The sequence below is a fragment of the Mus musculus genome, chromosome 11 (genome assembly GCF_000001635.26).
Source record: "Mus musculus strain C57BL/6J chromosome 11, GRCm38.p6 C57BL/6J".
In the NCBI taxonomy this organism is placed as follows: domain Eukaryota; kingdom Metazoa; phylum Chordata; class Mammalia; order Rodentia; family Muridae; genus Mus; species Mus musculus.
Genome location: NC_000077.6, coordinates 7,228,320 through 7,254,231, shown reverse-complemented (window position 1 = coordinate 7,254,231; position 25,912 = coordinate 7,228,320). Strand labels below are relative to the sequence as shown.

Sequence of the window (25,912 nt, the reverse complement as noted above, 5' to 3'; positions counted from 1 at the left end):
TCAAGAGTAATTGTGGCTTCATAGAATGAATTGAGTAGAGTACTTTCTGTTTCTATTTTGCGGAATAGTTTGAGTAGAGTTGGAATTAGGTCTTCTTTGAAAGTCTGATAGAACTCTGCACTAAACTCATCTGTTCCTGGGCTTTTTGTTTGTTTGTTTGTTTGTTTGGGAGACTATTGATGACTGCTTCTATTTCTGTAGGGTAAATGGGACTGTTTAGATCATTAATCTGATCCTGATTTAACTTTGGTACCTAGTATCTGTCTAAGAAGTTGTCCATTTCATCCAGGTTGTCTAATTTTGTTGAGTATAGCCTTTTGTAGTAGGATCTGATGATGTCTTGGATTTCCTCAAGTTCTGTTGTTATGTCTCCTTTTTCATTTCTGATTTTGTTAATTAGGATACTGTCCCTGTGCCCTCTAGTTAGTCTAGTTAGTCTGGCTAAGGGTGTATCTATCTTGTTGATTTTCTCAAAAAAAAAAAAAAAAAAAAAAAAAAAAAAAAAAACAGTTCCTGGTTTGTTTGATTCTTTGTATAGTTCTTTTAGTTTCTACTTGGTTGACTTCAGCCCTGAGTTTGATTATTTCCTGCTGTCTACTCCTCTTGGGTGAATTTGCTTCTTTTAATTCTAGAGCTTCTAGGTGTACAGTCAGGCTGCTAGAGCATGCTCTCTCTTTTTGGAGGCACTCAGGGCTATGAGTTTTCCTCTTAGGACTGCCTTCAGTGTGTCCCATAAGTTCGAGTATGTTGTGGCTTCATTATCATTAAACTATAAAAAGTCTTTAATTCCTTTCTTTATTTCATCCTTGACCAAGGAATCATTGAGTAGAATGTTGTTCAGTTTCCATGTGAATGTTGGCATTCTATTATTTATGCTCTTATTGAAGATCAGCCTTATTCTGCAGTGATCAGATAGGATGCATGGGATAATTTCAGTATTTTTGTATCTGTTGAGGCCTGTTTTGTGACCAATTATATGGTCAATTTTTGAGAAGATACCATGAGGTGCTGAGAAGAAGGTATATCCTTTTGTTTTAGGATAAAGTGTTCTGTAGATATCGATTAAATCCATTTGTTTCATAACTTCTGTTAGTGTCCATGTGTCTCTGTTTCGTTTCTGTTGCCAGGATCTATCCATTGGTGATAGTGGGGTGTTGAAGTCTCCCACACTATTGTGTGAGGTGCAATGTGTGCTTTGAGCTTTACTAAAGTTTCTTTAATGAATGTGGCTGCCCTTGTATTTGGAGCATAGATATTTACAATTGAGAGTTCATCTTGGTAGATTTTACCTTTGATGAGTGTGAAGTGCCCCTTCTTGTCTTTTTTGATAACTTTGGGTTGGAAGTCAATTTTATTTGATATTAGAATGGCTACTCCAGCTTGTTTCTTCAGACCATTTGCTTTGAAAATCATTTTCCAGCCTTTCACTCTGAAGTCGTGTCTTTCTTTTTCCTTGAGGTGGGTTTCCTGTAAGCAGCAAAATGTTGGGTCCTGTTTGTGTAGCCAGTCTATTAGTCTATTTCTTTTTATTGGGGAATTGAGTCCATTGATGTTAAGGGAAATTAGAGAAAATTAATGGCTGTTTCATGTTATTTTTGTTGTTAAAGTTGGGATTCTGTTCCTGCGGCTGTCTTTTTTTAAGTTTGTTGCTTTTTCTAGAGTGTAGTTTCCATCCTTGTGTTGGTGTTTTCCCTTTATTATCCTTTGAAGAGCTGGATTCATGGAAAAAATATTGTGTGAATTTGGTTTTATCATGGAATACTTTGGTTTCTCCATCTAAGGTAATTGAGAGTTTGGTTGGGTATAGTAGCCTGGGCTGGCATTTGTGTTCTCTTAGGGTCTGCATAACATCTGTCCAGGATCTTCTGGCTCTCATAGTCTCTGGTGAGAAGTCTGGTGTAATTCTAATAGGCCTGCCTTTATATGTTACTTGACCTTTTCCCCTTACTGCTTTTAATATCCTATCTTTATTTAGTGCATTTGTTGTTCTGACTATTATGTGTCAGGAGGAATTTCTCTTTTGGTCTAGTCTATTTGGAGTTCTGTAGTCTTCTTGTATGTTCATGGGCATCTCTTTCTTTAAGTTTGGAAAGTTTTCTTCTATACTTTTGTTGAAGATATTTTCTGGCCCTTTAAGTTTAAAATCTTCATTTTCATCTACTCTTATTATCCGTAGGTTTGGTCTTCTCACTGTGTCCTGGATTTCCTGGATGTTTTGGGTTAGGATCCTTTTGCATTTTGCATTTTCTTTGGTTGTTGTGCCCATGTTCTCTATGGAATCTTCTCCACCTGAGATTCTCTCTTCCATCCCTTGTATTCTGTTGCTGATGCTCGCATCTATAGTTCCTAATTTTCCCCCCTAGGGTTTCTATCTCTAGAGTTGTCTCACTTTGGGTTTTTTTTTTTATTTTTTCTACTTCCCTTTTTAGGTCTTGAATGATTTTGTTCAATTCCATCACCTGTTTGGTTGTGTTTTCCTGTAATTCTTTAAGAACTTCTACCTGTTTAGCAGTGTTCTCCTGTATTTCTTTAAATGAGTTATTAATGCCCTTCTTAAAGTCCTCTGCCAGCATCATGAGATATGATTTTAAATCCAAGTCTTGCTTTTCGGGTGTGTTGGGGTATCCAAGACTGGCTGAGGTGGGAATGCTGGGTTCTGATGATGGTAAGTGGTTTTGGTTTCTGTTGGTAAGATTATTACGGTTGCCTTTCACCATCTGGTAATCTCTGGTGTTAGTTGTTATAGTTGTCTCTGGTTGGAGATTGTTCCTCCTGTGATTCTGTTAGCCTCTGTCAGCAGTCCTGGGAGTCCAGCTCTCTCCTGAGTCTCAGTGGTCAAAGTACCCTCTGCAGGCAAGATCTCCTCTTGCAGGGAAGTTATACAGAGGTCTGGTGCTCAGACCTGACCCCTGGCTGAAGATGAAGGCCCGAAACAGGACCTGTCCCAGAAGATGTGTTGCCTCTGCAGTCTGCAAGCTCACCTGCACAGAATGGTCTCGGAAGTACATGGGACACAAGATGGCTCTCTCACCTGCTCTGGCAGTCAGAGCCCTCCCAGGTGGCCACCTCTCCTCTGGTGGGGGAAAAGGTGCCCGGATGTCTGGAACCCAAAACGGGGTCTGTCCCAGAAGCTGTGTTGCTTCTACCTGTCCCAGAAGCTGTGTCACTTCTGCAGTCTGCACTCTTACCTGCGCAGACTGGTCTCTGAGGGACACAGGACACAAGATGGCTCCCTCACCTGCTCCGGCAGTCTAGATGTCTTATATTTAAATTGAGCCTTTTGTAGATAGCATATAGTTATACCAGTTTTAATTCATTCTATGAGTCTCTGCTTTTTAAATTAAAAGCTTAGTTCATATAATTCTGAGTATTTACTGTTAGAAGCCATACTTATTACTTTTGTTGTTGTGATAGACACCACAACTGAAAGCAACTTAGAAAAGACTTTATTTCATCCTACACTTTACAGTCCATCATAGAGGGAAGCTCAAGGCAGGAGCATGGAGGCAGAACTGAAACCAACACCACAGAGGAGCACTGCTGACCCTCTTCGCTCCCTATGCTCATACTCAGCCAGAGTTCTACATAGTCAAGGCCACCTGCCCAGAGGTGATAATGCATACAGTTAGCTGGGCCCGGTCTTTGCAATCATCTACCAAGACAGTGGCCCCACAGTTATGCCTTCAGGGCCAATCTGATGGAGACAATTCCTCATCTGAGTTGTATCTTCCAAGAACTCTCTACTCTGTGTCAAGCTGATACCAAGTAGGCAGCACAGAGGGCTTTAGGGCTTCTCTCTCACACTTCTCTCTTTATCCTCTAGCTTTTATGCTTGTGTTTCTCCACTCCTCCTATATCACCTTAGATTTTGTTTCTAATTTAAATTACCTAAACATTTTCAGTTGTTTTCTTTATTGTTTCATACGCTAGACTTCTAGAGGCTGCAATTATGTTTTAAGTTTATGACAATGCAGCTTTAATTAGAACCAAGCTGGATTTAATTTCATGTGTAAGTCTGCTTGCTACAAAACAACCCTGTCCATCATTTTATGTGATTTCTACCCCAGATTATATCCTTATATGCTAATTTTTGCTTATTTTGACCTCACCATATTGGATTCCTATTTTCTCTTCCCTTTTCCTTTCTGCTTCACAGAGTAGATTATACACCCTGAGCTGCTCCTGAGATCCTTCTTCCTCCCACTCAGACCCACTGTTCAGCTTTTGCTGGGTTTTCCTTCTCAGCTAAGGTACTGCTTAGCTAAGAATCCAGTACACCCAGAACTCCCAGGGACTAAACCAGCAACCAAAGAGTACACATGGAGGGACCCATGGCTCCAACCGCATATGTAGCAGAGGATGGCCTTGTCAGTCATCAATTGGAGGAGAGGCCATTGGTCCTGTGAAAGCTCGATGCACAGGTGTAGGGGAATGCCAGGACCAGAAAGAGGGTGGGTTGGCAAGCAGGTGAAGGGGGAAAGGAGTAGGAGGGGTTGGGAGGGGGAACCAGGAAAGAGGATAATATTTGAAATATAAATAAAGAAAATATCTAATAGAGAAAAAATTAGAGAACCCCCCCCCCCAAAAAAAGAAAAAGAAAAAAGAAGAATTTCTAACTCATCCTTAGGTTTCTGGCACTACCACTAACACTCTAGACAGTCAGTATTCCCCTGGCTCTACCAATATCTCTGAAATGGTCTTAAGCTAGCTCTTTGAGTATAGCTAAGATGGTTAGTTTCATGGTTTTGATTGCTTGTGCCATCTTAGCTGAAAAATAAGAATTCCATGTTCAAGAAGAGACCTCGTGTCAAAGCAGTAAGGGTAGAGTGACAGAGAAGAACAGTCAATGCCATCTCTGGTTTTCTTAGGCATACACACATTGGCTCATGCACCAACACACACATACATGTAAATACATGTGTATATATATATATATATATATATATATATATATATATATATATACACACATGCTTAGCATATTATCCTCTTTCTTCCTCTCCAACCCTCTATTTATACACACACACACACCAGTCGTATAAGATTATGTGCCCCCTCTGTACCAATGCTTTCCTTCCAAGTCCTCCCAATGATAAATAAATCTGCAGCTTTTCTGTCCACATCTAACTCACATTGCAGTAACTCACCTTATGAGTTCCTGTCCTGGGGCTCTTGCACTTGATTGCCACAATGTGCATAGGTCCTCCTTGGCTTCCTCAGCCAGATAAGCCTGACATGCTATCAGAAACACCTTCTTTGACCATCCTGTGTAAACAGTCACATTCACCTGCTCCAGCTGCTCTGGAACTTGCTCTTCTCTTCCTCTGCTGTGTCTTCTCCACACTGTGTGTCTACTGTTGCATCTTCATTGTCATCTTGTTCCCCCCAACCTATAGAATGTTAGTTCTACGGTCATGAACCAACTGCCTCACTATGACTGCACCTCCAGCACCTTAAACAAGACTTGGCAGGTCAGGGATCCAGTTAGTGTATCTTGAGTTCACATACTAATATGTTTAGTTAGTTTTTAGGATAAAAACAGGCAAGACAGTGTTACATTCTGAAGCTGAGTGTTGTGCTCTATGAAAGCACAGCAAAGATGTATGGCCATAACAGTCTCGGGAATCATTAAATCATTAATCAAGCATTCCTCAGGAAAGCAGACAGATCCACTGCTCATCATCAGCACCATTATTGTTCCATATATGGCATCACTAAACCAAAAGATGCTAAGCCTTCTAAGAATGCTGGGAGAGCCATACTGAACCCTGCACAGGGCTAATCAGTATTTCCTCCCTGTTGGAATTAACACAGCATGCTGCTTGCTGTTGGCTGCCCCCATCATTATCCTCTGAAAGGTCCCAAGGCTGACTCTATCTCCTGAACTCTGGAACAAAGATGTTGGAGAAAGCCTACTCTGTTATACCAGCTGACATCCAGCATGTGTAGAGTGAATCCAGAAACATGATCTAATGTGCACACCGCAAAGGTATAATGGTTAAACCAAGAATTTACCAACAATTCTGTTTCCCCAGGAGACTTGCAGACATCTCTGTGCACTGATCGTTGTTCTTTGGAATTCAGTTTAATGAGCAGATGTGACTTGGGTTGTGAGTTTACAATAGTCCGACCTTTGAAACTACATTTTTCATCATTGGCTTCCTTGCATTTGAGATATCTGCACTGGATTGGAAAGACGCTTTTCTGTTTTGTTTACAACAGATGCTACAGAGATGTAGCCAAGAAACAAAAAGCAATGATCATCTATCTCCATAGACTCTTGTTGGTTTAAATTCAAGTAGGTCTGAAAAATAACTAAGGACAGCCATACAGAGGACTCCAAAAGGGGCATTCTGCCTTAAAGATACACCACCCTATGTTCACATTTGTAAACATGTTGATTTCAAACTACTGTTTATTCACTTAAGAGCTATTTTTAATAATTATTATAAGCCAGTAATGTCAAAACAAATAGCATGTGGCCTCTATCTTTAAGAGGCTTGTAGACAGGCTTAAAATAGGAATAACTGATATTTTAAATGACCATTATAGCAAATGGAGGGTGTTGACTAGTAAGTGTGGAGTATCTTCTAGTGTGTGACAAAAATATTCAAAACTGAGCTAAGGAATGGCTGCACAATGCTGTGGACACACTAAACCTGGACAACCATCTACATTCCAGGAGCAAACCCAATGGTAGTTGACTCGAACCTCTACAAAGTCATTTGAAGTGACTGTACCATACCAGAGCACAGCCCCTGGTAAGAACTCTGAAGATACAGCTGAACACTTGGCAGGAGAGAGGTGGGACAGGAAGAATGAGAAAGACTCCACACAGAGGTCAGATATAAGCATTAGACAACAGTTCCCCTATGCACGTGTCTAATGGCGTCTCAGACTCAATGTGGCCAGGCCCAAGCACAAAGCTCTCCCTAACATAGACTCCCCATCTCAGCTCAGGGTGATTCAACCACTCCAGATGCTCAGTGACATAGTGCCATCCTTGGTTTTGGCCTTCCTCTCAAGGCCCTTATCTAGCCTGCTGTCATGACCTTTGGCTTTCTAACAGATATAACTGTGTTCCCCCTCAGCCCACACTGTGTTCCTATTCCACCTTCTTATGGACTTTACAACATCCAAAGTTTATTCTCAACAGAAACCCCAATGATAACTTCCAAACTGGCAGTCACATGGTGCCACCCCTCAGAATTCTTCTGTCCTCCTGATAATGCCCACCATGGGCTGGTGTCATGAACATCTATCCAAAGCCAATATATGTTGTGTGTCTGTGTTTCCTTCCTTCCCACCTTCCAGCTGGTCAATGGCTTGGCCCTTGACAGTTATTTCAGTGGCAAAGGCTCTTTTTTTTTCAGAAGTATATCACAAAAAAGAAAATTTTCCTAAAGACACATTCTAGTCTCACAAAACATGAGCTTTGGGGAGAGTCTGAGAAGAGCTGAAGCAAACTCAAAGTGTGTATTACTTAGAGTTTCCATTGCTGTGGCAAACCACCATGATCAAAAGCAACTTGGAGAGGAAAGGTTTTATTTCATTTGTCGTCCATCATTCAGAGACTTCAGGGCAGAAACCTGGAGTCAGGAGATGATGCAAAGGCAATGGAGGAGTGCTGCTCACTGGCGTGGTCCCCATGGCTCTCAGCCAGCCTTCTTACAGCACGCAGAATCACCTGCCCAGGGGTGTCACTACCCACAGTGATCTGGGTCCTCTTTCTTAACCACTCTACATATCAAAGTCGGACTGAGCTGCTCTACACAGGCCCATTCCACTCCCAGCAACTGTAGTCCATTCCAACAACCTTCTTGGTCCCTTTTAACCCTTACCCTTTTTACAAGGCTAACAATCCTGCTAGTCTCATGTTCTGACCCTGCCTGAGTGAGTAGTCCCAACCCAGGTCTCCTGTGACTGTAGTGCTATTCTTATGTCTAAATGTGTCCTCAAGACCAGGTAGCAGGACAAGTCACAAGCTCTGCTGATTTGTTTTTGTATGATAATCTTGTCTACCTCTGGATTAAGGGAAAATGCAAGGATAAGGCAATCGAGGGAGAACAGTAAATGCTTATGCAAATGCCGGCAGTGACAACATCCTGACGTAGAGTGGAGTGAGTGAAGTCCTGGATGATGTCTGCCGTTGACATATGAAGAACCATACTCTCAGATCCATGGGAAAATGACAGAGTCATATCACCACCATCATGATCACTATGATCAGCCCCATCCAGGGTAAGGCACAGAGGGATGGCAGAGCCTTCCTATGGTCTGTGTGTGGATATTAATAGTATATAAGAAAATATCCACCATAGCTTTTTCTCCCAGGATATTTATGACCTAAAGACCACTCCCCTACAGAAACTGTTTGTACCAAGATTTGGTAAACCTGCCCCCACCCCATCATCTTTATGCAACATGTCTGTGTTCATCTGTGTGTAATAACTCCATCTTCCACCAAGGCCAGAAGAGGGTATCAGAGTCCCTGGAACTGGAGTTACAGATGGTGGTCATGAACCACTATGTGGGTTCTAGGAACTGAACCCATGTCCTCCACTTATGCAAGAACATAAAGTGCTCTTAACTTCTGAGCCATCTCTCCAGTCCCACCCCACCCCCAGTGAATATTAAGGAAAATAATCACCTAGTCAATTTCATGCTGGCTAGATTTGACTTATTTTTGAAGGAAAATGAATATTTGAGCCACCTCTTAAAATGGAGAGCTTAATTTATTTTATTTTATTTTATTTTAGTTGTAAACAAGGACAGATTTCACATTTGGCTCTGTTTAACATCCTGAATAAATTCCATTATTCAAGAAGCTAATAAAAACATTTTTGAAGATTTTTCTTACTGAGTTATGATTTTTCTCAAACACCGTTGGACTTCCTGATTCCTGGGAGTTTAATGTATTTCAACACAGGTTATGAAAAGAGAGAGTTTCCATGCAGAAGAAGGGATTGAGAAGCTATTAAACATTAATTTTAGAAAGAGAAGCTACAATCTTTGACAAGAGAAGTAGTCAGTATCATTTAGTAATTGTTTGCTATTGCCAAGTTGGTTCAGATGTTGGTGTGTCTCAGAAAGAATTCATTTTTCAGAGCCTCCTATGAGACTTCAGCTCCTTGGCCAAGAGCCTGAGCCATGATATAGTGGGCTTGTTGGAGCATGTGGCCACAGTGTGCTCAGCCCATCAAAGGTCCAGAAGAACAGCTGCCTGCCCAGCTGGGTCCACAGGAAAACAACCTGAGCACCTACTGTGAGGATCCCTGTAGGTAGGAGTGACCAAAGTTGCTTCTAAGTGAGATCCCCACTGAACTTGGCCAGAGCATCAGACAAGTGCAACTGAAATTCAGTTAGACACGGGCCCTATAATTGGTCCCCTTTCTAGAGAAGAAAACTGAGCCTCAAAAGCAGTAGACTATCTACCTAAGGTCCCCCCAAACTAGGAATGACCTGAATCTCTTCTGAGTATGTGGCACGTATGCCATGGCTACTCTAAATCGAGACACTGCCTTGTCTTTATCCTATGTGCCACTCACACTGGGATTCTCTGTGCTCAGAGATATGCTAGAAAGCCATGGCCAAGTGAAAGCTCCATATTTCTCTCTCTTTCTCTCTCTCTCTTTCTCCCTCTCTAGCTCTCCATATATAGATATATATTTGGGGGGATAGTTTTGTGCACTGTGTATTCAGATGCTGATTACTGTGTACAAAGATCTGGTTGCAGTCTGGATGTTGGCATTATCAAGCATCTCCTGTCTCAATGTTATGTAAAAATGATTTTCCATTACCTCTGATTGGTTAATAGAAAGCTGCAGCCAATAGCTGGATAGGAGGAGAGGGGGAGCACTCCTTCTGATCCCATTCAGGGGTTCCAAGAGAGAGAGAGAGAGAGAGAGAGAGAGAGAGAGACAGAGACAGAGACAGAGACAGAGACAGACAGAGACAGACAGAAGCAGGGACAGAGGAGATGAACTATGAGGATTTGCCATGAGCAGATCACCAAATGAGACTCCATGAAGATACACTCAAGCCAAAGTGAGCCAGGGCAAGACTCAGATGGCAGGTAAAGGGCTGCAGGGCTGGGGAAGTAGTCTTGGCCAACAGAGTTGGGTTGGAATAGATAAGTATCTGCCAGCTATAACGCTTGAAGCCTTTTAATAACAGTAAGGTTTCTGTGTCTTTATTTGGGAGCTAAAATGGGATAGAACATATGTAGGAAAGCCCCCCAAATTACCCATATTACTCGTACATGTATACGTATAATTGTGTGTGTGTGTGTGTGTGTGTGTGTGTGTGTGTGTGTGTGTATGTTATTCCATAAAATCACTTTGGGCAGGGGGTACTTATCTAGACTACTAGAGTCTCATTTGGGTTCATTTTCAAATATCTCCTCACCCACTAGTGGACACCCAGTAAAATCCAATTTTTATCATGGACATGAGGTCTGCAGCAGTCAGCTAGGGCTGCATGTCCTTCTCCATGGACCATCTAATTCAATATCCCTATTTACTCAAGAAGTACCAGTGTAGGCCACATAAGCACCTTGGGAAGCAGTAGCAGATATGGGAACAGATATGGGAAGCAGATATGGGAACAGATATAGGAACAGACATCCACTGCACACCCGGAAGAGGTCACATCTGGGAGGTTTGGATCCATATCATTCTCATCAGCTGCCTAATCGATCTCTATTAGTGATTTTCAGTAAAAATAAATTTCACAGAATCATATAATTGATATAGGCTAGCAAGAAGATACTAAGGTTTTGTTGTTGTTGTTGTTGTTTTAAATAATAATGGCTCCCCATGACATTTCAGCCAACTTAACTTCATTTCCCAGAAAATATGATTTGGTCATATAAAATCATAGGGCCATGAATCATAGTCAGAAAGACACATTTTAAAGCTATTAAATCTTTCATTAAAAAATGAATCCCTGCAATTTACTGAGTCCTTTCATCACCCTTTTCTGTGAATCTACTACAATAACTCAACCTTATCTACAGTTTGAATTTTTTTTTACAGTCAAGAACATGACACAGGACATTCCAGAAATGATCAGTTTGCAACTTGGAACTCATAGTACTCAGAGCAGCATGATGTAATCTCAGACCCTCCAACTTCTACCTATACAGGGTGATCATCATCCCACCGTTCAACATATCGATGCTATATACACCACTTGCCTGTTAAACACTTTGTAGCAATGTTAGTTATCAGACTGATGGTTGAGGTATAACAGTACATATATGTTCAAATGACCCTTGTTTCATCAAACAATGACTCAGACTGAGAAAGTACTGATGCTGGTCATCCAGATATGACCAAGAAGCTGAGGAATGGAGACATAATATATTAGTCAGGGTTCTCCAGAGAACAGAACTTATAGAGTGAAATTAGGGTGTGTGTGTGTGTGTGTGTGTGTGTGTGTGTGTGTGTGTGTGTTTGTGTGTGTGTGTGTGTGTGTAAAGGGCATTTATTAGAGTGGCTTGTAGGTAGTGGTCCAGCTAATCCAATAGTGGCTATCTATTTATGGAAGGTCCATGAATCCAACTCTTGTATGAGGCTGGATGTCTCAGCTGGTCTTCAGTATTGATATGCCTTGGCAATCCCAAAGAAGTGGGCTCTAATGCCAGTGAAGGTATGAACTTAACTATTGAGGACAAGAGCAAGCGGGCAAAAAGCAAGATTCCTTCTTCCATGTCCTTTACATAGGCTGCCAGCAAAAGGTGTGACCCATATCTTCTCACCTCAGAAGATATGGATTAAAAAGTGAGTCTTCCCACGTCAAATTATTTAATTAAGAAAATTAATTAAATACAGGTGTATCCAGAAACTTGGGTTTTAGCACTCCACAACTAGTCAATGATAATGAGGTTTTACATCCCAACCATAGTTTCCCCTCCATCCTCTACTCCACTCCCTCCCCTCGCCTCCCTTGTTATCCCCTCCTCCATTCCTCCTCCATTTCTTTTCAGGAAAGAGCAGTCCTCCCATGGATATCAACCAGCCAAGGCATATCAAGCGCAGTGCCACTAGGTACCTCGTCTTCTATAGGGCTGGATGAGGGAACCATGCAGGAGGAAAGAGTCCCAAAGGCAAGCAGCAAAGTCAGAGACAGACCTACTCCTGAGAGTCCCACAAGAAAACCAAGCAACACAACTGTAACTATGTGCAGAGGGCCTTGGTAAGTCCCATACAGGCTCCCTGGTTGGCAGTTCAGTCTCTGTGAGCACCTATGAGCCCAGTTTAGTTGACTCTGTGGGTTTTCTTGGGTTGTCCTTGACCCTTCTAGCTCTTACAGTCCTTCCTCCTATCTTCCTCAGGATTCCCCAAGCTCTGGCTAAGGCTTGGCTGTGCGTCTCTGCACCTGTTCCCAACAGTTGCTGGGTAAAGCCCCTCTGATGACGATCACCCTGGGCAACAATCTATGAGTATAGCAGAATAGCATTAGGAATCATTTCATTGACTTTTTCTTTTTGCTGTTTGTGTTTGGTTGTATCCTAGGTCTCTAACTATCTAGCCTCTGGACCTCCAAGCAGTGTCGGGGTAGGCTCCCACTCATAGCATGGATCTCAAGCTGGACTAGTCATTTGTCAGCCACTCCTGCAATTTCTGTGTCACCTTTACTCCCAGCACATCTTGTAGGCAGAACAAATTGTAGGTTGACGGTTTTGTGGCTGAATCGGTGTTCCAGTCCCTCCACTGGAAGTCTTTCCTAGCCATAGGAGATGACCAATTCAGGCTCTGTGTCCCCCATTGCTAGGGTCACCCTCATATATTCCTGGGAGCTTCCATTGCACTGGGTTTCTAGCTTATCCCAGAGAGGCTCCCTGATGCCAGTTGTCTCTTAAAGTACTCTCCCCCTCCATCCTTCCTGCTTGTTCCTGATTGCTTCCTGTTCCCATCGCCCCTCCCCATCCAGACCTCTCCCCTGTAGAGATAGTATCTTGCATATTGTATGGATGCATCACCTGTCTATTAAAAAGTCTATGGCCTATGGCTTAGGTAGGAAATAGAAAGTGGAACATCTGGGAGAAGAAAGAATCCTGGGATAGACTGAGTTGCAGAAGATTCACTGGGAAGAGGTGATGAGATAGGCACATGGTTCCTGGGCATGAGGAAGAATGTAAGGTAGAATACATGGGATATTTTAAGTTATATCTAGTCAGAGAAGAGCCTAGCTATATACCCAAGGTATGTGTCAATATGTTTGGAGTCTGAGTCTTACTTTGGGAGCATAGGGCTGGGAGGAAGAACCAGGACCTAACATCTACACTTGGCTTTCCACCCATGATGCCTATGTTAGTTCCCCTTCTCAGTGAGATTCAAGAGTCCCTGAGCCCTCTGTATCACTTAGCCTCTCTGGGTCTGTGGATTGTAGCATGGTTATCCTTTACTTTACAGCTAATACCCACTTCTAAGTGAGTATACACCATGCTTGCCTTTCAGGGTCCGGGTTAGCTCACTCAGGATGATTTTTTTCTAGTTCCATCCATTTGCCTTCAAATTTCTTGATGTAATTTTTCTTAACATTCTGAGTAATGATCCATTGTGTAAATGCACCACATTTTCTTGATCCATTTTTTTTGATTGATAGAGAGCTAGGCTATTTCTAGTTTCTGGCCATTGTGAATAAAGGCTGCTATGAACATACTTGAGCAAGTGTTCTTGTGGCATGATGGAGCACCTTTTGGATATATGCCCAGGAGTGGTGTAGCTGAATCTTGAGGTAGATCAATCCCCAGGTTTCTGAGAAACCACCATATTGATTTCCAAAGTGGTTGTAAAGTTTGCACTCCATGACACCAGCGACGAAGGAGTGCTCCCCTCGCTCCACATCCTCACCAGCATGAGCTGTTGCTTGACTTTTTTTATTATCTCAGCCACTCCTACAGGTGTAAGATGGAATCTCCAAGTTGTTTTCCTTTGCATTTCCGGGTGGCTAAGGATGCTGAGCACTCCTTTGGGTGCTTCCTGGCCATTTGAGTCTCCTCAGCTGGGAATTGTCTCTTTAGATCTGTTCCCCATCTTTAACGGGATTATTTGGTTCTTAATGTCTAGTTTCTTATGTTACTTATAATCACAAACAAAAACACTATCAGTTTAAAAGTAAGATGGAACATTAACAAAATATTTGTTTGCACAAAATTTTATATGCTGGATTACCAGAAAAAGCTTTCTTGGAAAAAAAAGAATATTTCTCTTCTGAGGCCATTTAAACATTTTCTAAGATTACCTTTGAAGTTGTCCCATCTATGAATCTGGCACATACCTGTCCCGTCTGTGGTCCTCCCACAGAACAGCCCCTCTGGACTTGGGTAGGTGGGGAGCACAAACTTGGCTGGCACCACATCAAATGCAAACCTTCTGTTTTCTTTATACCTGAGCGCTGATCTGCCTTGATTCAACCACGGAACCAGAGTTCATAAACTTTCCCTGAGAAGGACAGCATGGACACAAATCCCCTTGTTTACAATAGAGCTAGAGTAGATGCAATGGGAATACTAGGACACTGCCAGTCTGGCCAGGGGACATGCTGCAGATCATGTATAGTTACCAGAGATGGTTGTGATTAAGGGTGGGTGTGTCTAGACACTCATGTGGATAGGAGGGGATGCCCATCAGTGAGCAGACACAGGCACCCAAGCCCAGGACAAGGCACAAGAAGACCATGAAGGGAACAAAAGCAACTGTCAGGATAACTTGCAGACTTCCTCAGTGTTGGCCCAGGAAAGGACTTCAGAGGCTATGTCACCAGCTCCTGACTTACAAATAGACAGAACAGACTCAGGAAAGGGACTCTTTCATTCTTTGTCCCATAGTCCTTTCAATGCAGGGTTATGTGTGAAAATGCGGAATTTGTCTCAGCTACCAGGATGTGATGAACAAAGGCAGATAGGCTGAGCAAACAATGACTTCACTCTGTATCAGAGTGGTCAGGCACTCAGGCCTCTGCGGGCTCTTTCTAATTCACATGAAAGGCCACAGAGGGGCAGGGTGCTGTGCTGAATGTCTGCCCAATCAACTGAGGCAAACCTAAGGGCTCCCAACTCAGGGCCCCTTTCATCGGGATTCCTGGAGAGCCACTAGCCCACACAGCCTTTCAACATCCTCATCTGGGGCTCTCCCATGGGCCCTCGCCTCCATTGTGGTGCCAAACACCTCAGCTCTTCAACACCCCTCAATTTTATTTTCTTACTGAACACCAACATGGGGAAACAAAGGAATCACAAAAGTGAAACAGCACAGGGAGGGCCACAGAAGGCAGAGGAAGCAAGGACGGTGTGGACAACCCCATCAGAGTGCAATCGAGAAAGAGCTGCCCAGCTATGAGGATATACAGAGCAGTGTGAACATGTTGTCCTTCGAACCACCATGGGACCTGGTTTCATAGCTGTCAACTTGGGGCTGGGTCCTGGACAGTCTGGAACAGCCCCTTGAGCCCCACCAAAGCTGATCCCTTCCAAAGTCCTCCAGCACTTGGCAGAGAGCTCCAAATGAAGATGGCGGCTCACACACTTCCATATCCACCCAGCAAGGCACATGTTCCTACGGAACTTCCAGAAGTCCAGCCAAGTTAGAAAGCCAAGCACAGAAGATATCGAAGTGAAGGAGCCACATCCAGTTCACTGCAATTAGCACTGCAGTTTAACCAGATCACTGGGACCATGCAGGGTGGATACAGCCTTCCCAAATGATGGTGACCATCACAGGGACAGGGTTCTGCTCCTCCCTCTCTCTTAACACCGACCAACCTCCTCTAAAAAGGGGCCAAGCTACAGACACATGCACTGCAATGCAATTGCCCAGAAGTACTGACCCCACTTCTGGGGCCTCATTCCTGCTGCCAAGACTAAAATAACCACAAAACCCCTATGCCTGCTGAACTTAGGGCAAATAAGGGCACCAAAGAACTAGTTCCAACCCTGTAGATTGCTACAGGAAAAAGATTTGAATGCTTTGTCTTAAAGCACTTTAATTAAGGTTGGTGGTAGGCTAGACTACTGTCTCTGTTTCCACTGAGCCTAAGATTGCTCTGAACTTGCCCACAATCAAGTCCCTCCATGAGTCTGACCATGTATCCATGTCTATCTACGTGTGCTCCCTCTATTGCACTAGCCTTGACCTGCTTGCAATTCCAGTCAAAACCTATCCATTTGGGTGAGTCTCACTTCGCCCTCCAGATGTTTACCGTGGGTGGTCACTGCTATTGCCAAGACAACCACACTGTCACAGGCCATTCAGATATTGACGCGTCAGACGTGTTCTACTGCATGGTGAATCAACATTCTCTGTTTCTGAAACAAAGTGAGGAAATAGAATATCAGAAACTGCTAAAGTGCAGAAGGACGGAGAGGATGTCTGAGAGCTGACTCACACTGCTTTCATTCACTGTGGAACAGACCTACATTAACCCTGTGATGCCAACTCAGAACTAACCACTTCAGCTGCAGGAGCAGGTTTTGATGGGGATTTAAGAGCCAGAACAAAGCATCATAAAAGAGGGAGTGCTACAACCCACTAACCAGTCTCAAGGCAATACAGTGATCCCAACAGGCCTGATGATGATGGACCCCTGTAATGTCTGATAAAATCACTCTTGTAGACAAATCTTACATCACTACTGTGATGGCCCCTGGATCTGGAAGATTAAAGAGAGATCCCCACAGACACATTTCATGAAGGAGGAGGAGGAGGGGAGGGGAGGGGGAGAGGGGAGGGGAGGGGAGGGGGAAGAGGAGAGAAAGGGGGAGGGGGAGAGAAATGGGGGAGAGGGAGGAGGAGAGGGGGAAGGATAGGGGAGAGGATGGGGGGAGGGGGAGGGGAAGAGGAAGAGGGGGAGGGGAAGAGGAAGAGGGAGAGGAGGGGGAGAGGGAGAGGGAGGGGAGGGGGAGAGGGAGAGGGAGGGGAGGGGGAGAGGGAGAAGGGGAAGAAGGGGATGAAGAAGAGGCATCCTTCCCTGAGATCAGAGGCAGAGCTACAAATCCTTAACATTAGGGCACATCTGATTCAAACTCAGGATTCTTTACCAAATAACAGGTGCCTGTCCAGTGAAGGAGCAAATGCACCCATCCACACCTGCTGTGCTCTACTGTTTCGGGGATGCTGTTCCATGGCCTCTCTCACTATTCCACCAAGTAGTCTGACAAGTTCTTTACCTGAAATACTACTCACTCTGGTCTTTGGCAGGTCAAACATAAGTATTGACTGTGTTTAGTATATGGGGAAATCAAGAGTCAGACCATTGTCAGACCATAAGGTGAGCAAAAGAAAGAGGAACCGAGGCCACATGTCACTGCCAAACAAAATTCATGGAGGACAGAACACTACTGTACTATACCTGGTCCTCTGCTTCATGCTGGAAACTGCCATGGCTGGAGGTAACAATTAAAGGCCTGTGAAACTGAAAAAACTAAAGGAACTGATGCTCTTCTGGAGGCAAGGAAGGGAACCAAGGATTTTGTTCTGGGCTGGTTTCCTTCTCACACATTATTCCAATGGGGTCACAAAGCTGAGTTTTGTAGGCCCTAGGAAATGTTTGATTCCACACTGGCAGTCTCTAGCCACACAGCCTAATCTCACTCTACATCTCCTATAAACCCACAAATCTCAGGGGTCCCATTTCTATGGTTCCCAGAACCACCAAGAGTTCCCTTCTCCCTATGAGTGGATGCGGGAGAGACTTGAGGTGACAGTGAGAAAGGAAGACACAGAACCTGGGAAGACTGCAAGCCACGGGCTTTCCAAACACACACAACCTCAGTGAGCTCTGCCTTGAATGGCACTTGGAGTCTCAGGCTCCTTATGGGAAGCAAAAATGTTGGTGACACCCGTTAGCCTCGCTTCAAGCCAGAGAGTGAGGCTTGTGCATCCAGTTGACCCCAGAAAACCAGCTGCCCTGAGCATAGCGGTGGTTTCTCTACGGTTTTCTTCACAGCTCTGTCTTATTGGACCTGAGCCCTTTCCACTTCCTGGGAAAAGTACAATACTGAGAATGAAGATGCCTTTGAGAACAGGACACTACTGTGCCCCCCTCTCCCACTGCTTTGAGGAGCCACCATGGCTAGGGGTAACAATTAAGTGGCTTGTGAAACTGGAAAAACTGAAGGGACTGGTGCTCTTCTGGAGGCAAGGAAGGGCACCAAGGATTTCGTTCTGGACTGACTGTCTTCTCACACATTATTTCAATGGGGTTGGAAAGCTGAGTTTTACAGGCCTGGTGAACCAGGCATAGGGCTCCCCACCAGCTCTGAAGTCCAAAAATGGAAAGTTCTTGGCATGATTGTACCAGGCAAGGCTCAGCAAGCATCACTACTGCCCTTCCTCTGGAAGCTACTGCAGCCAGACTGTGAGTGCCACAGACTTCTGTAAGTTCACAGTTCACGTACATGGACTGGATTGTCACTTGGGTCAGCTTTTGCCCTCTCTCATGAAGCCCCATTGTTTGCAAGACCAGCCCTTCATGGGTACAGTGACAGTGAACAGTGGTGGACTCCATTGATCTTTTCAGGACAGATGGCAGCAAGGATCCAGGGGCTCCATTGTGAATATCAGCTCTCAACTATTTTTGGGGAAGCATGTTTCCCAGGGATGAGAAGAGATGCTGATGAGCATGCATAGGCTGGGGGGGGGGGGGCTGAGGCAGAGGAAGGAAGAACCGTCATTGCTACAATATCATCTAGGATGGAAATCAGGGCAGTTGGTGAGTTTGGAGCAACTGAAGGTGCTGCTGATGCCCTTAGCTCTAGAGGCTCTGCCACCTTGCAGTGGTCATCGCTGAGTCTTACACAACAGGATGATTGTATGTGTGTTTCCATTTCCTGTTGGGGCAGAAGGCTGGGAAACAGGAAGGGACAGAGTCAGGGCTGCCTGATTGATGCTGCAACTCTAAGACACAATCTAAACAAATAAGCAATTATTCAGAATGAATGGGGCTGTATTGTTCCTTGACTTTAGGAAAGGAAAATGTAATTAGCAAATGAACAGAGAGGGGGCGTGAGGGACAAGGAGGCCTAGACAGACAGTCCCCTAAGGCCCAGCCTACTGCTAGGGAAAAAGTGGCCAATTTTGGAAACCCAGCTGGGAAGAGACAGCTACAGTTTGTCTGTTTCCAAGGCAATTTCTAGAAGGATCCTTACTGCATCCTCCCTCTCCAGTTGCTCTGTAAAACTCAAGATGGCCATGGTCCCTGCTGGACATCATTATTACAAAGAAGAACTCATAACCAAAGCTATGCACTGCTTCTAGAAGGATTCTAGAAGCCCTCGTTGCTGTGGCTGTTTTTCTCACCTGGGATTTTCTTTGGGAACACAAGGCCTGAGCCTCATAGCCTCTGAGTTCTCCATCAGACCTAGATCTCATGGTAGTAGTGGCAGATGCTACTTTAAGGTGCTGCAGTGTTCCTTAAATGACATAATAGAGCATTAAATTTGATTAACAACACATAATCAGAGACCTACATGCATATTATATGAACAGACCACTAGTCAGATGTAAATAAGAGTATGCATTCCTTTTTAATAGGAATCCTGAGAATTCTGGCTGTGTTTGCTCCCCAATTCCCAGGGGATAGGGGCTTTCCAGAAGACTCTGTACACAGCTCAGGATTTTGTATGGCTGGGGAGCTGCTGAGCGAGAGAGTTCCAAAATTCATGGTGTGTGTTTCCTAAAGACCCTGGGGACTTTCTGCTCAAATCTTTCCTGGATAAGAAAAGAGGCTGGTAGCATGAAGGAACAAGAAGTCAGGGAGCTATTTTAGATCATGAACCACTAGCCTACTCAGCTCTGTCTTTTTCCTTTACATTGTTCTTCAGTTCTCTGAGTCGTGGTTCTCTGTCACCCCAGACTCACAGGGACTGTGGATATGACTCATGATTTGCCCTACCCAGCCTCCCTCAGGGCCCCCACTTTCACGTGATGGCTTCAACTACAGTAAGACTATCCCTTGTCTTCTCCTGTGTTCCTTGGATACACAAACTAGTCAGAGACCAGCTTGGTGGTTGGCATTTTGACACCACCATAATCCAGCCTCACTGTCCATCCAGGGGACCTGCTCAAGATGCAGGTCACTCCATTCCACCTCAAAGCTGAGCTGTCACTATTATCTCTGTTGTCCCTCATGCATACCTGACTGGCCAAAGGAGACAAACTCTTGTCCGGTCTCATAAAATCCAGCCATACAGGAGAGACAGACAGGAATCTCAAAAGTAACAAACAAGCCAAAGCACCTAATTTGGAGGGGCATCAAAGACAGCGTAAATAGGGTATCCAGAAAGGCCTAACTTCTGGCCTGCAAAGGGTGGAAGCGTAGCTATAAGTCACAAACCCACACAACTCAGCATCTACATGCAGGTACCACGCCCTTCTGAATCTATCCAAGACATCCTCAGCATCATTGCTCTCAGCCCTGGCAACAGTGACATAGATGGGAGAGGGGCAATGTAAAGAGGGCAGCTGCCACTGAAGTACCCAACAGCATTAGAGAAGGCTGTGCTGAATGAAAGCCAGGAGCTGATGTCACCCAGAAATATCACTCACCCTGTTCTCAACTAAAAACTCCTATGTACTGATGTCCTCCAAGAATGGCCTCATAATTGGGTAGCATTCTTTCCAACCTGAGAGATCCCTTCCTGAGGTGACCAGAAAGTCAGGAAGTTAAATAGTCATAAGCATTAAGAGTCTTCCTCGCTGCCTGTGGAGAGTGCTTGAGATATGGCTTCACTAAGTCCACTCATGCTAGAGTGGGCCCTACAGTGATGTCACCACTGCCCTTGAGTCACCTCTGACCCTGTAAGGAACTCACTGGCTCTCCAGGCTAAAATATAATGGGTTCACATCTTTGGTCTTTCATCAGTGCCCTATCTGAGGTAAATAGACATCGTTTTCATCTCCCCCAGAAATCATGCAACAGGTCCTCACCATAATAGCCTCCTTGCAGGGCAGACAAGCTTTTTGTTACTGTGATAAACACCATGACCAAAATCACCTTAGAGAAGAAAGGGTTTAATTCTTTTTACAGATAATATTCGTGGGAGAAGTAAAGACAAGAACTCAGGGCAGGATCTTGAAGCAGAAACTGAAGCCAAGATCATGGAGGAATACTGCTTCCTGCCTTGCTCTGCTATCTTTCTATAGAGACCAGGCCAACCCTAAGAATGGCACTACCTATAGGGGGCTGGGCCCTCCGGCATCAATTAGCAACTAAGAAAATTCTGCAAGTATGGGTAGAGGCAAATCTGATCTAGGCAACTCCTTAGTTGAGGTCCTCTCTTGCCTGGTGATTCTAGGTTTGTGTCAAGCTGACAGCTGAAGCTAACCATGACACCAACTAAAGAGGCATGGCAGAGGACCAACACTTTAGAAAGAGTGCTTACTGGAGTTACAGAGTGGGTCACGAATGGGATAATAAGGGCAGCAACCTGAGCTATAAAAGGATGGGCTCTGCCTCTTGTGTCTGCTTCTCCTTGTTGGAGCTAAGAAGAATTCTCAGGCAGACAGTTCTGAATGCCCATAGCTGGAAGCTCCAAGTTTAATACCTTGGGTCCTTAGGGACCTGCCAATTCCTGGTCCAAGGTTTTCCTTGGAGCCTGTTGACCAGGGACCACAATTGTCCATCCTTCAGAATGTGCTTCTGGTAAGGAGGCAAGGAGGGCTTCAAGACACAGAAGCCATCTTCCCACGTGGACTGCAGTGTAAAGTCACCCCTACATGCTGTGGAAACTGAGCCCTAGGGAGAATGGTTGCCAAGAATAGAAAGCGGAGAGGCTATGGACCAACAGCCTCAGCAGAGTTCACATTGAGGTAGAGACAGAATGGATCCTCCCAGAAATCGAGAAACTGATAGGCTAAAGAAGTGAAGCAAAAAGCAGCCAGGACTGGAGGAAGCTGGGGGCAGGGGGTGAGCAGAAGGAAGGCCTATGATCTAGTCACTGGCTCAAGCTGTCTGGAATTCTCATACTGAATCAGCCTTGGAGTGAGCACCATGATCTCAATGTCTCTATCACAGAGCTGACACCATCAGATCTGCACAGGACGGGGAAGCCTCACTTCCACCCGAACCCTAACTGCTATGGCACAATTGCAGGTACCGGGCTTGGATTTGGAGCAGGAAATTTTGTGCCAGCAGATAAACAGAGAGATATCAGCTGAGCCAGTAGCAGTTACGTGTCTATAAGTTGTTGGTCAGGGAAGCTCCTTCAGTCCCCAAACAATAAAGAACATTGCCACCACCAGATAAAGAATAAGTCTCTATGGCTGAGAGGATAGTTTGGTTTCAGGACACAGAGAAATCAAGCTGTAACTGAAAGCTTCCTTCCAACTAGCTAATATCCATAGTGCTGCTAGGAAGTGCTATCCAGGCTTCTGGGAGAGAAAAATCAGCAGTCTCAACCAGCTAGGATTACTGCATGCTATACTACCAACCTGTCAAGCAAGACACACCCACTGGTGCAACAGTGGCGGAACTGTTAAAATGGAAACCAACCACTTTCTGATTGGATCTGAGGCCCACTCCACTTGAGAGAACTAATTCATGTTACTATAAACAAGTTTAGAAGCCCATGGCTGAGGAGAGCAGAAGCTCTAATGGAGAAACTATAACTTTTCTTTTGCTAAGTAGTCATACTATGCCTACCAAACTGCCTAAATATTTTTATGTACCAACAGATTTATGTTGTTCTCAGCTTTGGCCAGCCAAGCTTCTTTTTGCAGTAAACAGTGGTTACTACAGAGACTCACAACTGGTCAAGATGATGAAAAGAAGTGGCTGTTGAGTGGTCAGCCATAAGGGAACATCTCTGTCATTCCTTCCATGACTCGGGGTCACAGCAGAAGGGAAGGTAGAAAGAATGTGAGGTCTGGAGGAAGGAGAGGATAGAAAGGCACAGGATACTGTCTATGGGCATAATCAGATGGCCATGTACTCAAACTCACACAAGACCTGTGCAAGATTGGGCTTATCAACATTACCATGGGCAGAGGAGGAACCTGCAGGGCTCCATTCCTCCTTGAGAAGCCTGTGGTCATTGATGGTTTCTAGAGAACAGGAGACACTTTCTTCAGCGTTATAGCCACCGATAGCTTTCCTGTGCACCTGTACAGAGTCCACACCACTTCTTATGTAAGAAACCCCAATTGAACTCAGTAAAACCTTCCACTGAATCACGACCAGAACGTAATTAAATAGGACATGATGGTAGAGGGGCAATTGGTTGGAAAGAAAGCAAAGAAAATCAGGAATGGGAGCACATGAGAGAGGGTTTTGGGGTGACTATTATAAAAGTTAATTATATGCATATAAGAAGTACATTAGTATGTAGAAATAATATCTGTTAATTTTTAAAAAGCAAACTAAAAGCAAAAGTAGGAGACTGGCTAAGATGGAAACCTATAGACACAAGGCATTTCCAAACCCATACTTTTGTCACAAAGCCCTCCAGAACGAGAGCCCCATCTGGATCTAGAAATCCATCAAAATGTCCTGAGCTCTCTGGCCAGCCAAGCTAGCCGATAATTGGATCTCAAGTTCCAAGTTCAGTGAAAACATTGTCTTTAAAATAAGATGTAGAAAGCACTAAAAGAAGACTTTTGACAGCAACCTCTGGCTTCGATGAAAGTGCATGTGTGCATGTGTTGCATGTGTACATGTGCAGACATGTGTGCATGTGCAACACACACACACACACACACACACACACACACACACACACACCCTGTACACGCATACATCCACAATTCCAAACAGGACAGAAGGTCAAGGGAAGCCTGGAAGTCAGTCTGCCTCCGTCTGAGATTCCCTTCAAACCATGCTAATAAGGAAGGCACTACCTTAACAGTTCTAAACTCCTGGCCCCAAGTCACAGTCTATTGTTCGTACTGAGCCACTTCAGTTTGCAAACTCTGAGTTATATTCAAGGCCAGTGCAGAATGCTGCCCGTTCTGTTCAGCCTCCCACACATGCCAAGCAGACACCGCACAAGCCTGTTCCGGGCAACCACTGCACTGCTCTCCCATAGCCTGGCCTGACCTCCTCTCCTCCAGGTTCCTCCTCCCAAGGCTTCTTCCAGCCAGACCTCTGGCCTTTGCCCCACATAATTCCAGCTGAGTTTAGTGTTCACTGGTGTTTAGAAAGCTCTGGCACAAAGAGAAGTGCTCACAGGTCATTTTCTTTACCAAACAGTTCCCAAAGGTCAGTGGCTCTGTACTGTGTCCTTGATTGATAATGACCCCACACCTGGGAATCAGTCACTGCTTAAAGATGTATCACTGGGCCCTGAGAACTCCTAAAGAGATGGGCAGTTCTGGAGCTGCTGTACCAAAAGGGACAAATAGTCTATAGTCTGGAATGGTGGGTGGGTGTGGCATATGCAGCTGTGATATGGAAGAGCAGGATTCTTAGGCTTCCAATAGTTGCAGGAAAATGGCCACTGAAAACATCACTAGCATCCTTGTTTACTGAGAAGGCATACCTTCTTCCCTTGGGAGAGTTTGACATCTCTTCCTGAGTGAGGCTAAGACATAGTAAACACCTTCTAGATCTTGTCACTTCACTGCAGTGACAGCATGACTAGAGGACACAACTAAACAACAAAGCTCAAAAGTCCCTGCTATCCCTGGAGTGACTTACTTTGTGTTATACCTAGAATGCAAGCAAAATTAGAGTGGAGCTAGTGACACTTCCATAACATTTACAGACTTATCAGGGTACACATACATATACCACACATTCACATACAATACACATAGACACACACATATGTATGCGCACCACACAGAAATATACATATATCACATATACATATAACATATGCATATACATATATCATATAGATATTATACACACAGGAACCACAGAGAGAGAGACACATACCTATACCACTCATATGCATATCACACATATACACACATATACACCACATGCACATGCACCTATGCATTCATGCCACTTATATACACAGGTACACACATATCTATATACACACATATATGAACATATCCACTACATACACACACACACACATATATATATATATATGTATATATATATATGTATATATATATATATATAACATATCATACACACAAATAAATGTAACATAGCTACTCACATATGTATATGCACACATGTCACACACAATAATACATTTATATACATATCACATGTATATACCAGACATATGAGCACACATATACCACACATACACCACACATATACCATGCATACATACACCACACACAGAGACATATACAAACATACTCCACAAATATACACTCACATACTCCACACATACATATACACATATACCACACATAGACATACCACACATGCACACACATATACCACACATATTCACACACATATATACTCAATGTATGTCTTTCTGTCAGTCTGTGTGTCATGTGTACATACAACACACACCCATACAACACTTATGGTCAGTTCTATCCTTCCATCATGGTTCCATTAACTGAACAAAATTACAGTGAGTGACTAAGCCACATCCCCTAGGGAGGAATCTAATACTATTATCTTGTTAAGTGTGTATGGTACCAAAGTGCCCACTAATCTCTTATTTTTATCTTTCATAATTTCATGTGTCTACAATTAAATATTATACCCACTCCCATTTTCCTCTGCCAACTCTTTCTAAACATCCCCTGGCATGTCCAACACTCACCTTTATGCTCTCTCCCTCCCATGCTCTGAGAATCCACTAAGTCCATTAAGTGGTACCCATAATTGCATGAATGTGGGGCAATCCACTAGAGCATGGGCAACCTATGAGAGGCAACATACACAAATAATGATTCTCCCCCAGGAGCTTGGCTTGCTTGCACAGCTAAATGCTTGTTGGTCTCATGTCTTCACTGATCTTCCCTTCTCTGAGAGAGGCACAGCT

The 25,912-nt window shown here is 44.1% G+C and overlaps 1 long non-coding RNA gene across 4 annotated transcripts in view; it reads right to left on the bottom strand.

Annotated features, from left to right (window-relative positions):
- Positions 1-25,912, bottom strand: part of Gm36565 — a 45,615-nt gene that overhangs the window by 8,480 nt on the left and 11,223 nt on the right. Inside the window, exons 2-3 of one of the 4 annotated variants that reach the window (XR_872239.3) lie at positions 19,305-19,417; positions 16,207-16,312 (exon numbers count right to left, since the gene is read on the bottom strand). The exons of 1 other annotated variant lie outside the window; for it this stretch is intronic. This is a non-coding gene — a long non-coding RNA (predicted gene, 36565). Of the gene's footprint in view, positions 1-5,147; positions 6,416-16,206; positions 16,313-19,304; positions 24,780-25,912 lie in introns of those variants that run through there. 2 more of the 4 variants (XR_381032.3, XR_381033.2) reach the window with 2 other exon arrangements.